Source organism: Sapajus apella, unplaced genomic scaffold (genome assembly GCF_009761245.1).
Source record: "Sapajus apella isolate SASKATOON/1434 unplaced genomic scaffold, GSC_monkey_1.0 scaffold28, whole genome shotgun sequence".
In the NCBI taxonomy this organism is placed as follows: domain Eukaryota; kingdom Metazoa; phylum Chordata; class Mammalia; order Primates; family Cebidae; genus Sapajus; species Sapajus apella.
Genome location: NW_022436968.1, coordinates 10,526,502 through 10,544,012, shown reverse-complemented (window position 1 = coordinate 10,544,012; position 17,511 = coordinate 10,526,502).

Here is a 17,511-nt window from a genome sequence, read left to right as displayed (position 1 = left end):
GAAATGTGACAATAAATAGAATATTTTACAAAACTTTATGAAAATATTTTTTTTATTTTTTATTTTTTTAAATTTTACTTTAGGTGCATACTATATCTGGCATTTCTCCCCATGTTATCACTCCCCATCCTCCCCACCCCCCTACCCCTTGCTGTCTCTCCCCTCAGCCCCCAAATGTCCCCAGTGTGTGATGCTCTTCTCCCTGAGTCCACGTGTTCTCGTTGTTCAACGCCCACCTATGAGTGAGAACATGCAGTGTTTGGCTTTCTTTTCCTGTGTCAGTTTGCTGAGAATGATGGTTTCCAGATTCATCCAAGTCCCTACAAAGGACACAAACTCGTCATTTTTTATGGCTTCATAGTATTCCATGGTGTATATGTACCACATTTTCTTTGTCCAGTCTATCATTGATGGGCATTTGGGTTAGTTCCAGGTCTTTGCTATTGTAAACAGTACTGCAATGAACATACGTGTGCATGTGTCTTTACAATAGAATGACTTACAATCCTTTGGATATATACCCAGTAATGGGATTGCTGAGTCAAATGGAATTTCTATTTTTAGGTCCTTGAGGAATCGCCACACTGTATTCCACAAAGGTTGAACTAATTTCCACTCCCACCAGCTGTGTAAAAGGGTTCCTATTTCTCCACATCCTCTCCAGCATCTGTTTTCTCCAGACGTTTTAATTATGGCCATTCTAACTGGCATGAGATGGTATCTCAAAAAGTTTATGAAAATATGTTCTTAACACTTGTTAGCACATAAAAAATAAGAAAATTTAAAATTTGTTCAAAAGATTTAAAACACTAGTTAAAAAGAAGACTGAATTGACCTGGTTATTTTTAGCTTTATATTCAAGTCCACACTCTTAAAAAATAAAATGATTCAATTTATAAAGTTTAACTTAAAATGAAGCGCAAAATTCACAGATAAAGAAAACAAACATTTGAAACTACAGTAGCCTTCCCTTATCTCTAGCGTCACTTTCCAAATTTCAGTTACCCATGGTTAAGTGTGATCCAATTTGTTAAATGGAAAATTGCAGAAGTGAACAATTCACAATTTTTAAGTTTCATATCATTTTGAAACTTTGCATAATCCTGCTCCATATTGTCCAGGTCTGAATCATCCTCTTGTCCAGCATGTCTACGCTGTATACACTACCTGTCCATTTAACACTTAGCAGTTCTCTCAATTATCAGATTGAGAAAACAACAGCAACATAATAAATATAGTGTTTGGTACTATTTGCAGTTTCAGGCATCCCCTATGGTCTTGGAATGCGACTTTGTGATAAGAGGAAACCACTGTAAACTCCACAAATAACTAGTAATTGGCCAATATATGATATATGTCAGACATAAAAGTCAACCTTAAATCTTTGTTTCATAAAATTACTAACATTCCTCTGGGACAATTTATTTAATTTGCTGTCATTTTAAATGTAAAGGAGAGGTAATAAGATCGTTAAAATCCCAAAAAAAGTCATATCTTTGGAAAATTGGAAATATGTAATCCTAAAGTGGACTAAATTAATTTATCAGAGAAGTTTAGATGTTCCTAGCAGGATGAATATTTAGTCTGTTTCTAAAACAGTTCTCATTACTGGGTGTTGTTTAAATAGGCTTGTGCATGTAGTTATGCTGTAGCCACTGATTTGTGGTTTAGCTCTTGGAAAATTAGTGTTTCTTCCATTTCATTAAAAAAAGAACCTGATGCAATTATATGTTATATGCTTTAGTGTGGCTCTTACATTTTTGGCTAGAAACAACACTAACACAAAGAACATGGTCGATAATATTTTGAAAGAATAAATAATAAGAGGATAATTCACATCTGTAACAAGGTATAAGAAACACCCAAATTATCAATAAGCAAAACATAATTTATCTGAAGCGTAATTTGGAGCCCCTAGGTGTGCAAGCAAATACTTACGTCTAACTTCTTAAAGTTCAACGATACAAACTTTTTTTTAACAAAGGAAAAACTAAATACTTTAATTTTTTTTTTTTTTTAGAGAGAGCCAATAGAATTAGAATTTAAGAAAAACAGAGATCTGAATAATGAAAACTTTTTGGCATATACATAACTGTTCACAGTATTTCCTTATAATTTTTTTTTTATTTTTGTAAGGTAAGGAGTAATATCCTTCATTACATTTTTATTTCAGTAATTAGACTACTCTTCTTGGTCTTTCTCTTTATCAGTCTAGCTAAGATTTTGTCAATTTTTAAAGAACCAAGAGTTGATACTGTTGATTTTCTTTATTGTACTTCTAAAATCTATTTCATTAATTATCACACTAATTATTATTTCCTTATTCTGCTTGCTTTGTGTTTAGTGTTCTTTTTCAAGTATCATAATGTGGAAGTTGGAGTCATTGACTAAAGAATTTTTTTTAATGTGTGTGTTTATAGCTACCAATTTCCCTCTATACACTGTTTTAGTTGCAATCCATTAGTTTTGGTATGTTATGTGTCCATTTTCATTCATCTGAAAGTATTTTCTAATTTCTCTTGTGATTTCTTCTTTGAGTCTTTGATTACCTAGAAATATATTGTGTAATTTCCACACACTTGAGAATTTCCCAAATTTCCTTATTTGTTTCAATTTCACTTCAGTGTGATCCAAGAATATACTTTGTATGACAACAAACTTTTTAAATTTATTGTGGCTTGGTTTATGGTCTAGCATATGGACTATCCAGGAGAATGTTCCATTGGTACATGTAAAGTATATGTGTTTTGCCATTGTTAAATAAAGTGTTCTATAGATTTCTATATAGGTCTTATACTACTTCTCTAGGGCTTCCATTAAAAACTATCACAAACTTGGTGACATAAAGCAACAGAAATTTATTTTTTTTCATAGTTACAGAGGCTACAAGTCTGCAATAAAGCTGTCAGCAAGGCTATGTTTTCTTGAAGTTTCTAGGAAGAATCTATTTTATGTTCTTCTCAGCTACTCCTGTTGCTGGCAATTCTTAGTGTTTCTTGGTTTGCAGCTGTGTAACTCCAATCTCCTTCTCCATTGTCACATGGCATTCTCACGGTACATACTAGTCTGTCACAAATTTCTCTCTTCCTATATGAACATCCATTATATTGGATTCAGGCCCACCCTAATGAACTCACATTAACTTAATTACCTCTGCAAAGACCTAATTTCCAAACATTTTCATATTCATGATATCGGGAGTTAGGTCTTAAACATATATTTTTGGGGTACACCATTCAGGCAATAACACGATTACATTTTACTTTTTAAAATATGTTTTCTTTTTCCTACTAGAAATAAGCCCTTTGAATGTAAGACATTGGTCTTGTTTCATTTATTACTTAAACTTCGGTGCTTAAATCAACAACTGGGAAAAAATTGGTGTTCGGATAATATATTTAGTGGAAAAATGAATAAATGGTTGCCTTCACTTTTATGTCAACCTTGGTCTCAACCTAAATATCCGAGCTCAAAAGCTTTATACAATGATGCCCAGACTAAAACAATGGCTTAAGTAGTGCTTGTTTCTTCATTGCTATTAAAATTATCTCATCCTTTTTCTATGTAAATGCCAATTATTCAGCAATAATGGGAGTTCTATAGATTTTTAGGAAATTTTCAAACTCAGAAACCTGACAGTCTGAATTAGAATAATCAAATTTACCTCATAGTTTCATTAATTATACTGTTAGCTCATTTTTTAAATTTTCTGTGTTGACTAAAATTTAGTTTAGCTTAAGTTCTGCATATGCATCACTTTAATAACAGAGACTGTCATAACAATTGAATATATATATGATATGGTACCAAATATATTAAAATAAATTTTGGTTACATGCTTCACATTCTTAATTTTAAGCTAAAATTATGATTCTGGCAACTGTACCTAAGATAATATAAAGTTTTCTACTTGAAACATAGATTAATATAACCCAAAAATTGTTACTACCTAATACAATTTTTGAAATTCAGTGGTCATAAACAGCCAATCCTGGCTACCCTAGTATCCTCTAAAATGTTATATTTGTTTAGTTGCTTTGTTAATTCTGATTCTGATAATCCAGACAAGTTGAATTTTAAACAGGCTTAATTGTTGCATAGAACTGATATTTATGGTTTCTTTTGGATAAACAAAGAAATTGAACCTCCCAGTATTTAAACTTAAAAAATAGCTAGATTTGTCTTGTCTGAGTTCCTTTCTCAGGAAACTAACCATCTGACCTCCCAGATAATATCAAGGAACTGAAACTTGCCAAATCATCACATCTGGACAATGAGATCACCAGACCCCTCATATATCATCACTGCCTCACCAACCACCTTCCTCCTGTTGTCCAACTTCTCTTTATCCTTCCCTAATTACTGTTTACTCATGTATTACATTCCTTCCCTACCATATAAACCCTCAATTTTAGTCAGTCAGGGAGATGGATTTGAGACTGCTCTCCCATCTGCCTGGCTGCAGCACCTGATTAAAGCATTCTTCGCTGGCAATACTCATTGTCTCAATGATTGCCTTTTTGTGTGGTAAGCAGTAGAACCTAGACCAAACACCTGGTGTTAACGGTAACAAAGTGACTAACAAATTATCATTATTAAATGAAAATATTATTAGACTCCTCCATGTTAAAATTATGCAAAAATGATTATTCAGGTTTTAAAACATGATATTAAACTATGTTACAATGGTAATGACAAAAATTTCCTAAGAGAATGAATTTTTGGTGTGTGGTGGTTAATGCCTGTAATACCAGCACTTTGGGAGGACAAGGTGGTTGAATTACTTGAGCCTAAGACTTCAAGACCAGCCTGGACAAGATGGGGAAACCCCATGTCAAAAAAAAAATCAAAAATTAGCCAGGCCTGGTGGTATGCAACTGTAATCCCAGTTCCTTGGGAAGTTGAGATTGGAGTATCCCTTGATTTCAGGAGGCCAAGACTACAGTGAACCATGATCACACTGCTGCATTTCAACCTGGGTAATAAAGAGAGATACTTTTTCAAAAACCAAAAAAATTAATAAATAGAAAGGGAGAAATTTTGGCGATGTATTTTTATATTGCATCACTTAATACTCTGTCTTATATTTATAAATTATAGATATAAGTATGTGTATGTCAGTGTAAAAATGTAGTAGTGTAGTTTTTTAAAATATTTTGTACAATGTTTGGTGAATACTTAATGTAACTATTTTAGTAAATGATCAGGAGAAAAATAGCAGTAATGGTTTCAAAATGTTTAATATACTTTATTGCTGGGATACATATATTTGTTTTCTTATTTCAATTTAATATCTATCATTAAAATGTAGATGTTATTTATTAGGTTGCTTTCTCTATTTCTTTTGTCTGTTGGCTGTCTTGTTTCATTGTATGAGTTGCCTTATATATAGTATATGATAAAATAAGTTAAATTGGGCAAAGCCTGCTGTGCTGATGCCTTTAAACCATACTGTTGAACCTGATAAACTAGATTAATACTGCAGTGAAAATTCATTTTAAGCACAATGAGAAGAAATCACATGCACAATGCATAAAACATTATTTCATGAATTATCCTTAAACAAAAATGTGATGTTTCAGTTTCTATGCGTGTCTTCTTTAACATCTAACAGCTTCGCAGTTCATTTGTTGTTTGATACAAATAGGGGGATGATGGATAACAATAATTTAAAAATTGGCATGTCTTGACAAGTTGTTTGAAATTGTTTACAGATTTATTCCTTAGTGAAGTCACCATTTAAAAGCACCTTGTTTTGTAAGACATTTTTTAGTTTGCGAGTAAAACAATACCACTTCCTTATACAATCATATCATCTGTTTAACCCTATTCACCTATGCTTTTAAACCTTGGGTTATGGGCTTCCTCCTACATACGGGGGTTGTTGAAGGAAAGTATCAGTGCCTATATTGTCTTTACTTCAAGGATAGTCAATATAACTATTATAGTAAGCTTTAAGTTATTATCTGCTAAATTTTATTTATGAATATAAATTTTGACCAGTTTTAAATGTGGAAAAAATGTACATGAAGAGGGACATTACATAATAAGACTATGTTATTTTATATAAGGCTAAATTATTTAAGGATTTAGCCTTATTTAGATAATAATTAATATGCAGATAATAAGGCTAAATTATCTAAGGAGATGTGGGAAAAAAATAAAAACTACGTGTGTCAACACAGATAGTCAAATACATTAGTCAGTGAGTCCTAGCCTTCCATTTGTAAGCACTAAATATATTCACTTGTCATCACTTAATTATTGCAATTTCAACATATTTTTAAAAGTTCATGTTTACCCCCAAAATGTTTATCCTCAAAGCCCTATTATTACAACAATTTCTCTAGAAAAGCAGTACAATAAATGTGCCCCCCTTTTTCCAAATGAAGTACATCGCTTTGTATTGTTGATTATTTCTTCATGGTGCTCATGCAGTTAGCACATCTTTCTCATAGAGCATCATTATTTTACTACTTGGTCATTGAAATATTGTTAAGTTACCCCCTAAGCATTTGTTCCTCCATCATTCTCCTGTCAAAGACTATATATTCAATGAAATTAGGTTAATTTTAGTAATAGTAGTATGAGTTTGATTCACAGGTAAAAGAATTACAAAAGTGGACTCACATTCTGATAAAATGACTCCAGCGTCATCAGAGACTCAGCTTCCTTGAATTTTTCAGATGCCCATTTCTGGCCCATAGTTCCCATCTTTACGATTACTTCATAATCCAAGATGTCTTGAGATATCATGTCAAAATTTTAAGTAACTCTTAAGAAAAAGCATGTGGAAGGTGATAGCAAAATAAGAATATTACCAAGTTGAGTCTGCTTTCAAGAAACTTTCTGAGAAATCTCAGACAACACTTTTGCTGATATCTCATTAGTCACTAACAACTGCAAGAGAGTCATGGGAATAAAATCTTTTAAGGAGACTATCACTAGTTTTAAGAAAATTAGGGATTTGTTCATGAAATTGAATCACAAAATATATATCAGACAGGAAATAAGTAATCTCTTCCTTTCATATATTAAATAATATATATATCATAAAAAATCAAAGGAAAATACTAAGGTTTTTGCATTATATATTTTCTGTCATATGTTATACATTATGTGTGTATAAACTGAACCAGTCACTATATTAGAAACTATAATTCTATTCATTAAACAGATATTTGTTGACTACCTACTGTGTTTTTGGCATTAGACTAAACACTGAAGGGCAAAATTAGACTTGTCTCCTATTCTCAAGGAGGATGTAGTTTGGTGAGAAAAGCATTCTTTAACCCAATAAACATGCAAATAAGTAAGTATAAATTAAGAAACAACATTTTATGAAAATCTATAAAAATTCTGACGTCCTCTAGGGAGAGAATCTTCTGAATATTCACAGTGAAATTGGCACTTTTGCTGAGATTCACAGGATGTTAGATGTTAACTAATTTGTATAGGCACTTCTGAATAGAAGAACACAATGGACAAAAACCAAGTGGAGGGAGGAAAGAACTAAATGTACCTGGTGACACCACGGTTACGGCTAAGGACATCAATATGAAGGAGGCTGGATGGCAAACAATAAAAGATCTTTCCACAATGTTAAGGAATTAGATAATTACCCAAGAGACACTGAGTGCCACCACTCCCTGCTTCATACTTTATTATAAGCGAGAGCTAATTTTTATAAATCCCACACACAGGATAATTTTCTTGCCTCTATATTCACTAAACATCTTGCTCCTGCTTCCTGGCCTTCTCAGGAAATGCCCACTCCCTCTTGCAAACCTTACCTGTTTAAGCCACATATTTCCTTTGATACATCACAGGTAGAACCTTCATAAATCTTCTTCATGACATCAGCCTCAATTGCATACTTCCAGTCATGACTGGAAAAATACTTTATCATAAAATGTACTTACTTCTATTTTTTATCCTTTCCTCATTCATTTACATTTTGTTTTTATATCTGCCTCCTCCAATAGGCTCTGCACCTCTTGAAGACAGGAATGTTACTCACTCTTGTTTATTTCCCCAGCCACAAGTCACAGGCTTGGCACAGATACTGTTGACATTAACACTGACTCAAGAAATAGTTGCAGGGTTAATAAATGAATGAATGTTGGTTATACTGATTTAATCTATAAATCTACTTCTAAGACTCACATTACATTATTATAAAAAATTTTTCCTGAACTATAAAATATTTAAGGAGAAAAATAATGTAAAATTATATTTCTGAACCTTTAAATGTAACATTCTGGCTTAAGCACACCATTGGGATAGTTTAATAACACTGTTTTGACATTAATACTGCATCTCTTCATCACTAATGAAAGCAAATTGTTTTTATCTTTGAAACAGCATTGTTAGGAATTTCTGCTGAAGATGCTTTAAATTGTTTAATAACCGCTCATTACTCTTATTACTTACTAAAAGCTATTGTATACTCAGACTATCTAAACTGGAGGAAATGTTCCTATCTGCACTCAGGTCCCTGTGTGGGAGGAGGAGGGTTTGTGTGTCTACATGTGAGCTGTAAAACCATATTTATTGAGGATTGAGAGGATGGCAAACAAAATACACTATCATTTTCAGTTGTGGTCAGTATGTTCACTTGGAAGGAATTCAAGTGTGTGCATTTTACTATAATTTCTATCTGCTTTGCAATATTATTAAAATCTCTCCTTGTAGAGGCTCCACCTAAAGAGTGAAGAATGGGTGTATCTGAGAAGAGTGGTACGGCTGGATATCTTTGCTCCTTTTGCTTTTGCAAATTAGAGGAGCTACTTATTTTCGCTCTTCTCCTGGAGTGTTCAAGCTATTCTTTCCTTCAATTATTTCACTTTTTCTCATATTCCTAGAATGCTTTGCAAAATTGTGCTGCTGAGATTCCTTAATCCTGTGTTTCTCTCTGAAGACTGACATTGTTTCACAGGTTAAGCAGATAAAGGTACATGTCAATCAATTAATTAATATGAGTGTTTTAAAGCTGAGAAGAGGGCTAGGAGGAGAAAAAAAAAAAAACAATAATAAATTCCATCATGTCTTATGTCTTGGTCCCAAAAAGGCATTTTTATTTTCATTAACTTAATTTTTTTTTCTTTTCAATGGCAATGAATAGGAGAGGCAGGTATTATCTCCAGTTACTTATCTAGAAAATGGGAATTAAAGAATGCTGATCTCATATGGTTTTTGTGACTTTAAATGACACGTTTGTGTTTCACATTTTGTGTTTTAAATGACACAATGCATGTAAATTGCTTAGAACATTTTCTAAAAGACATTAAATACCTAATAAAATTAGATATCATTATTTTTGTCTCAACTTCAAAGAAATATCTTAAGGCTAAGAGATGTTTACTAATTTGCCCAAAGTAACAAGGGTTAAATTCTGGATTCATATTATATCCTTCTGGCTCCAAATACATTGTCATTCCTATTGTGTTTCTCAGGAAAGATTGTCTTTTCTTAAAAGGCTTATGGAGGCACCTGTCTTTATAATCAAATTTACTAATGAATTTAATGGCAGAATTGCCCGAGATTTGGGAATGGTGGCTAGCAATGTTTAATTCGATCAGGACAATGTGGAAAAGATTGTATCTAAGAGGAATAGATTTAGCAATCAAAGTTAATTAGAACAGAAATAACTTAGTTTGGACTGCATTTCAATGTATAAACCTCAAAATTTGACTTTAATTAAAGCATCAATTCAACTATAAACTATGATATTGTGTTTCCCGAAAAGAGACAGTCTCTTTGAAAAAATGCAGATCAAGTGATTCATTAAATTCCAGTGATAGGAAGTTAGGATAAAATGTGGTCATCTACCTTAGAGTAGCAGGAGTGAAGTATAATTTAACAGGACATAATAAAAAGTGGATAAAGGCTTATAAAGGGCTGTTTTCGTGAGAACTTATTTTGGCTCATAAACCATGACTGCATTGCTATACAAAAAAGTGTGTGTTTTTAAAAATTTTTAAATGATCCCAATATACCCTTAATTTGTAAATATGCCTGGTGGAAAGTACCCATTTTATAAAAATTGTTAATCCTATCATTTTGACAGCACATATAATAATGGAAGAAAGTGAGTTTTGGCAATAGTTAAATGAGAAATCGTTCAGTTAGCTCTTATTATGATGTCCTAAACATTGAATTCAGAAAAGATGCAGTTCTTAGGAGATGACAGAGGATACATGATTGAGTGCCTGCAGTTCAGGTGAGGAATATATTAGCCAGAGCTGCTACAGGGTGTGAAATATCTCTCATCGCAACATTTAAAAGTGTGCTTTAGAAAAAAATGTTGTACTATGATATTAGTATCATGATAATCAATTGACACGTAAATTAACGGTTAATAATAGAAATATATAGATAGATAGATAACTTAACATAGATATTTAAGATAATGTTTTTGTCCATCTGTTTAATAAACTTACCAGAAGTTACGCACCTGGAGAAAATTACCTACAAGTATATTTTTAATGCATTTTAATGTGTAATTTATTAGATATATATGTATAAATATAATACATCAAATTTTAAGTTATATTTTATAAAAATGAATTTTGACTAAACACTTAATAAGCTCTTAAGCCACTTATAATGCAATTCATTATTATATATGACTGATTTTTATAAAATCTAATACCTTAAATAGAAGACAAGATAAGCTGCAATGCAACTTTTACATAGTATATTATTACACTTCTACTTCGAGTTATTCTAAAATATCAGCCCTACCTTTTAAGTCATTTTCAATATATCTACTACCTTATTTGTTCCTTCTTAGTTTTATAAAGATTATTTTGATACCTTCCTTGGTTTGCTATAATATTCTAAGAACAATAAGAAAATGCTGGCTGCTCTGAAGTGCAGATCCTCAGATGCTCAGAGCAATCAACATTGGAGGACATGGATTATCAAACCACTGATTCTTTGTCAGGGCCTGGGACCTCATTGCTTCTTTCAAGGGGATTTCCAGTTTTGTAAAAAGGCATTTGTAATTAGTCTGAGGATTTGCTTAATTTTTTAAGGCTACATTTTGCTTTCCAAGGAAGAAAGACTTTTAAAAATTACCCAAGACTTTCACATAGGTCTTATTACATAAAACATTTTGTCTCCTCCTGAAATTATGAATTATTGTAGACCAGATAGCTAACATTATACAACCCACAGTGCTATCATAATACTTTCACCTTTTGTTAGCATTATTAAATATTGTTTATGTCTGATTAATATTCTATTAAAATTAGAAGACCCACATAAAGAATCATTTGCCAGATTATAAGAACTTTATACCTTGTAGTCAGGTCTCCATTTTACGGTAATTGCATAAGTTACCATTTAAAATGTACCCTTGAATGCTCCTTCTGGCTGTAGTTTTACAACATTGTTAATTAGCTGTTTGACTTCCTACTAGGTTATAAAGTGTAACTACTGATGACAGATTCTTTCTATTCTTGGTAGTGATTTGTACTTTCTGTGTGTGTGTGTGTGTGTGTGTGTGTGTGTGTGCGTGTTTGTGTGTGTGTGTGTGTGTGTGTGTGTGTGTGTGTGTGTGTGAAGCTATTACGCTAATTCTGCTATCTGCATTTATTTTTCCTGCCTTAAAATGTGGCTCATTTGAGTAAAGAACAACATATGTTGTGATGGTTAATATTGTTTCAACTTCACTGGATTGAAGGATACAAAGTTGACAGAGGAAGAGAAGATGAGGGCCTGGTTTACAGATGGTTCTCCCTGCTATGCCTGCACCACCCAAAAATGGATAGCTGCAGCACTCTAGTCCCTTCCTAGGCCATCCTGGAAAGATAGTGGCAAGAGGAAACTTTCCCATTGTGCAGTACTTCAAGGCTTGCACCTGATTGTATGTTTTGCTTGAAGAAGAAATGACCAGATATGAGATTATATATTGATTAATGAGCTGTAGCCAGTGGTTTGGCTGGATGGTCAGGGATTGGAAGAAGCATGACTAGAAAATTGGTGGCAAAGTGATTTGGGGAAGAGGTATGGGATAGATGTCTCTGAGTCATGAAAAAAATGAAGATATTTGTATCCCACATGAATGCTTACCAAAGGTCGACCTCAGAAGAGGAGGATTTTAATTATCAAGTGGATAGGATGACTCATTCTGTGGACACCATACAGTCTTTTTCCCCTGCCAGCCCTGTTGTCACCCTGTGGATCCATGAACAAACTGGCCATGGTTGCAGGAATGGAGGTTTCTCGTGGGCTCAGAGACATGGACTTCCACTCACCAAGGCTGACCTGGCTACGGTCACTGCTGAGTGCCCAATTTGCCAGCTGCAGAGACCAACACTGAGCTCTCTATGTGGTACCATTCTTCAGGGTGATCAGCCAGCTACTTAATGGCAAGTTGATTATACTGATCATCTTCAATCATGGAAAGGATAGTGGTTTGTCCTCACTGGAATAGACACTTACTGCAGATATGGGTTTGCCTATCCATGGACTCATGGAATGCCTTACCCACTGTCATGGTATTTAACACAGCATTGGTTCTGACCAAGGCCCTCACATTACAGCTAAAGAAGTAGGTCAATGGGCTCATGCTCATGGAATTCACTGGTCTTAACATGTTCCTCATGATCCTGAAGCAGCTGGATTGATAGAAGAGTGAAATGACCTACTGAAGGCACAATTACAACACCAACTAGATAACAACATTGAGGGATCTTTGGGGTGCCTCTTTTCTGGCTGGAAGCATCTGTGGCCAGTGGTGCCTTTACCCAAGTTCTTGTCCTGTGTCCAGAAAAACATGAGGTACTCAGACAAGTGGAGGGTGAGCAAAACAAAGAGGAGCTTTATTGAGTGTTAGTACAGCTCAGAGGAGATCCACAGTGGATAGGTCCTTTCTAGACAGATCGTCCCATGGAGTGTCCAGCTCTCGGCAGGGAAGAGGTCCTGGAGTGGATGACTCCTCTCTGCCAGCAGGTCTTCCCATCCTCTCTGCAGCTCTTGGCAGCTGATAGCCCTCTTCTCTCTGCAGCTGGTAGTCCTCACATCTCTGCAAGTCTCTGAATCTTTCAACAGAGAGGGTAGCTCCTCCCCACATCTGGTTGTCTTATTGCCTCCTGCTATCAGCAGAGAGAGTAACTACCCTCTGCAGCTAGTCATCCCATGGTCTCTGCATCCTCTGGGTGAGCCCGGGGCTTTAATGGACCTCACAGGGGAGGAAGTACATGCCAATTTGTTCATGGTTGGTCAAGGGTGAGCCAAGAAAAGGCACCACCAGTCACAACTCCTGTCCACGGGACTGCCAGCCTAACTCCCAGCCTTCTGGCACTCCTTGGCCTGAAGTTGAGGCGTTACCAGGGAGACACCAGCTTCTGCTCAGGAGCCTGTCTCCGCTGCAGTCCATGGTTTATAATCAACGTGGTTGGAGATTTCATTCAAGATGATGACTTGAATATATCTCACTGAGACCCCTCAACTTTCAGCTAAAGCAATTTAGCCTCTAAAGTGAAGATGACTGGTTGTCTTATAAGAAGATGGGGGAGATCAGAAATGCAAATAGTACCTTTCTTCTTGTAGATGTGGACACAGATATCAGTTTTTTGATGGAGAAAGAATATGAAGATAATAAATATGTGAGAATTTAAAGGATGTCATGTCTTCAGTGACATTTGGAGGCAGACTCTCTAGTGGCACTGATGCCTAGAATCATCTTGGAGTGGAAGTGTGGCATTGTTCACCTGATTAGTAAGAGTTCACCATGCACAGGGAGATGGATTGCTCTGTCCTGCTTACTGTCTATACCTGTGATAGACTGGGAGAACACTTTATTTAAAAAAAAGGATTATGTTGATAGACCAAAAGTTAAAATCAGTAATATATTAACAAATCCAATATGGTGATAAAGATAAAACAATTTAATGGAAAATTGCATTAAAAACATAGAAATGACATTCACAGAGGAAATAATACAAATAAGCTTCTGAGAGCAAATCTCAAAATATTTGAAATTAAGAAATCAATTTTCTTGTCTAAAATCTAGGGAAAAAATGCAAAAGAAAGCACTAATGATGTGTATATATTTTCATAACAGATTAGAAAAATACAAAAAATGATTAAAACCCTCTACTATGGATGGGGCATAGTCATTAGGAATATTTAGCTGCCATTTTCTGTTTATGATAGCATAAAAATTCTTCCCTAATAGTGTTTAAAATATTAGTTTATAAATCCTATGATTTTATGAATTCACTAATATTAAAAAAATGTGTATAACTTGACACCATATCTGACACAATATGAGATATACTAGTTGCCTGGTAATACTAGTTACTGAGATTTATCAAATGTATCCTGCTACATTATATATTAGGTTATTGGTGTGCATGTTGTGATATCCTTGTTTGACAAAAGAGGCCTAATTTTCTATTAGTTCAGATATTTAATGACTGAAAAGTTATAATAAAACTTTCTATCAACTGTTTTATTATATTACTAAAATGTTTATCTAAAATATATTATGAAATTGACCTAACAATTCTCTCTCATATGAAATTTAACCTTACATTTTATAAAATATTTTAGTCAATGCCTAGCAGTAAATAAATTGATAAAGGTATAAATTATTTAGCAATTTTTCTCTCATTTATACACTGAACCAAGTAACACGAGAGTTTTATTCAGATATTTTGACAAAGTTCTATTTTTATTAATATTGATATTGTCAAGGTTGTTCATTTTCCAAAAATGGATAAATTTAAAGCACTAGTTAGAATTGAAAATATAAGTCAAGAACACTGGGTTTTTTAAATCACATTTAGAATATTTAATTTCGCTTCCATCTGATAATAATTTTGCATGTAAGAAATAACACAAAACTATGTCAATTTGAAATAACCACCCACATACCTTATGGAATTAAAATATTGTGTGGGCTTGAAATCATGAGCATGTTCTGTAAGCATGATCTCCAAAAGCATATTTTTCCTAAAAAATTATAATAATGACAGTTGTTGAACCAAATGATTTGATATTTTAACGTCAGGAACTTGCTCAATAGTCTCTGGATCTTGGTATACAGTGTTAGCTAGAACATTTGGATTTCAAGGACATAAAGTCTCATGATAGTAAAATATAGTAACACAAAATTTTAGAATGAAGAGGGAACAGGAAGTCCATTAAAAGCTATTATGTTCTAGCATTGCCTGAAGTGTTTATTTTTAAGTGCATATTTTTGTTCTAGAGGGAAAGGTTTTGATCTCTACCGATTTAAACAGTACTTTCCTAGGATATGGACCTAATATAAGATAAAGGGTACACATTTAAGAACTGTGTTTAATTCCTGAGCAGACTTGGCACTACAAATGAAATGTAAGGCATGCTTTACAATTTCACACAACTGATTGATACTCAAAAAGTGATAAGATAAATATGGGGATTTATTTTCCCTTTGCTATCCACTAAATGAGTAAAATTGTTTAATGCACATACATGGGCCACTTGGAGCAATTTTCGGGATAATTTTTCTATTCAAATGCCCTTGAGTGCTGACTGTTCCTTTTATAACTGGTTTCAAATTAAAGGCTAGAGAGCAGTATTCCTATAAACATGTCCCATATTTTTCTCATTAGGATAATTATCACAGATAAAGCAATATTATAACAAATAGAAAAATGAAAAGATTCCATCACCTGTAAATGAAATGTTTAAAACTGAAAAAGAAGTGTAAGATAATCATGGAAACTTATTCAGCAGCATTTTCCTGCTGGAGTCTTATTGAAATTTAATTCACCAGGTTTACACTTTACAACTAAGGAGGGATTTATAGTTTTTAAATATATATTATAGCAATGTTCAATCATTCTCAAAATATGTGATTTGAGTCATCGTTTTGGAGAAACTGTATTCTATTTTTGTCTTATAAACGTTAAATTGATTAAAACTGGAATCTATTTTTTTTGTTTTAATTTTCCTAAATTCCAGTAAGTAGACATACGTTAGTTTAATCCTAAATCGACAACCACTGTTTCATCCATTTACAAATTTTGAACATTTAGATGTCTTTTGAAAACAAGAGTTGAACTTGTATAAACAGTATATTTACTTGGTATTTTCTAGGTCCCTAATAACATTACTGGGTCCCCATTAGGGAACTAGAAAATACAAACTAAATATATGTGGCATCACCCACATTCAGATATGCAGACATATCACTGATGGATAAATGACATAACCATGAAGAATACACAACTAACCAAAAATTTAAAAAGATAATTTCCCAGTAATTGACATGAATGGTCAAAGGGTACTAAAAAAGTAAATATCTGTACTCCAGTTATTAAGAATTGGTTAAATGTAATTTTTAATTGTCTATATCCAGGGTTAGCAAGCCTCAAGAACTCATGTTTAGACTCAGTGCTGTAAATTATTGGTATATTAAATAAACAAAAATGTGTTTTGTTTATTTGTTTTAACCATGAATTTGGTGTTTCACTGTATACTTGTATTTTTTAAATGTCATTACGTTGACTTGATTTCTTAGTATTATCAAGGCTTAATTTTTGAGTGGAAGAAAATTACTTAATTGTGCCATCTGAAAAATGCTATCATCAAATTGGCCTGTTAACATGGAAAAAATGTAACTATATTTATCCAACTGCTTGTCACTATTGTGTAGTCATTTTGTAATGTCAGAGGAAAGCAGAGTAGATGTTTGATAAATGTCTCTGCCTTGGAAGAAGAGGTATAGATGTTCAGATGCTAGATTGGCCCTGATATTGGGCCAGAAGTCAAATTCAATTCTGCCGATATTCATTACGCAGTTATTATGTGACAAGTATTATGTACAAGTTATATGAAATGTATATGAAATATTTAGATGTTGCTTTTTTATTGTTCACAAATTTTTTAGACCACAAAGATATGTAAACAATTAATTAAAGTATTAAAATATTTTTCCATAAGTGCAGTCTACATGAGAGGTTCTACATAGTGTGATTAAGAGCCCAATAGCCCAGAACACAAATCCAAGCTCTACCACTTGCTGGTTGTGTGACTTTATGAAAGTAACTTAAACACTTAGCTTCAGTCCTTTCATATGTAAAATGGTATAATAACCATTTTTTCATACATACATTGTGAGAACTAAATTAGACACCCACATGTAAAGTCAGAAGTTCAATGACTGTCATATGGCAGATGTTCAATAGATGGTACCTGTTATCGTTTTGCTATTGTTAATATCATTTTATTAACAAGGTAATGTTATGGAAGAACAAATGTATACTTCTGGGACACAATTATTGCTTATATTATTTTATATATTGTGCTAACTACTTAGATCTTATAGTAAATTTAATCCTACACAACTCTAAGATATAAACATTACTATTATTTTCCCCATTTTATAGCTAAGGAAGATGGGAAAATGAAGCTTAATGAGGTTAAACTGGCACTCAAAACCAGGTTCATTTGCAAAACTGCTGCCACTGAAACATTCAGTGGGTAAGGGGCGAGGAGGGGCATGCTAGG